This window comes from Cystoisospora suis, assembly GCF_002600585.1.
Source record: "Cystoisospora suis strain Wien I chromosome Unknown contig_6931, whole genome shotgun sequence".
NCBI lineage: Eukaryota > Apicomplexa > Conoidasida > Eucoccidiorida > Sarcocystidae > Cystoisospora > Cystoisospora suis.
The window spans coordinates 1-323 of NW_027159718.1; the positions used below are offsets into that span (position 1 = coordinate 1).

At 42.4% G+C, this 323-nt stretch overlaps 1 protein-coding gene across 1 annotated transcript in view; it reads right to left on the reverse strand.

Moving 5' to 3' along the window:
* Positions 1–223: 223 nt before the first annotated feature.
* Positions 224–323, reverse strand: part of CSUI_010218 (uncharacterized protein) — a 3902-nt gene continuing 3802 nt past the window's right edge. The window contains exon 2 of the mRNA XM_068070323.1: positions 224–295. The gene's annotated coding sequence lies outside the window, so the exon portion shown is untranslated. The remainder of the gene's footprint in view (positions 296–323) is intronic.

The following is a 323-nucleotide window of genomic DNA, read 5'->3' on the forward strand; positions in this document are numbered from 1 at the left end:
GACAAAAAAGGGACAAGAAAAAGAACGAGATGGATAGACGACCGAGCGCAGAACAGATATAGAAGGAATAGGAGAGTCTCTTGCACGTTGGATCTACGAGAAGAGAGATGTAAAAATATACGAAAGAGAACTCTCTATATCCAGATGTAGACCGATAGATAGACAAGGAGAGCAAGAGAAGCCGAGAGGACCGCAGGATTTGTCTTGTCTTGTGCCTCCTTACGAGAGGTGTATTCGCTTCATTCAGCTTCACTTTTAACGTCGCTATCTCATTGTACACAATCCGATCTTCTTCCTATCAAGAAAGAAACAAAGAAAGAGTG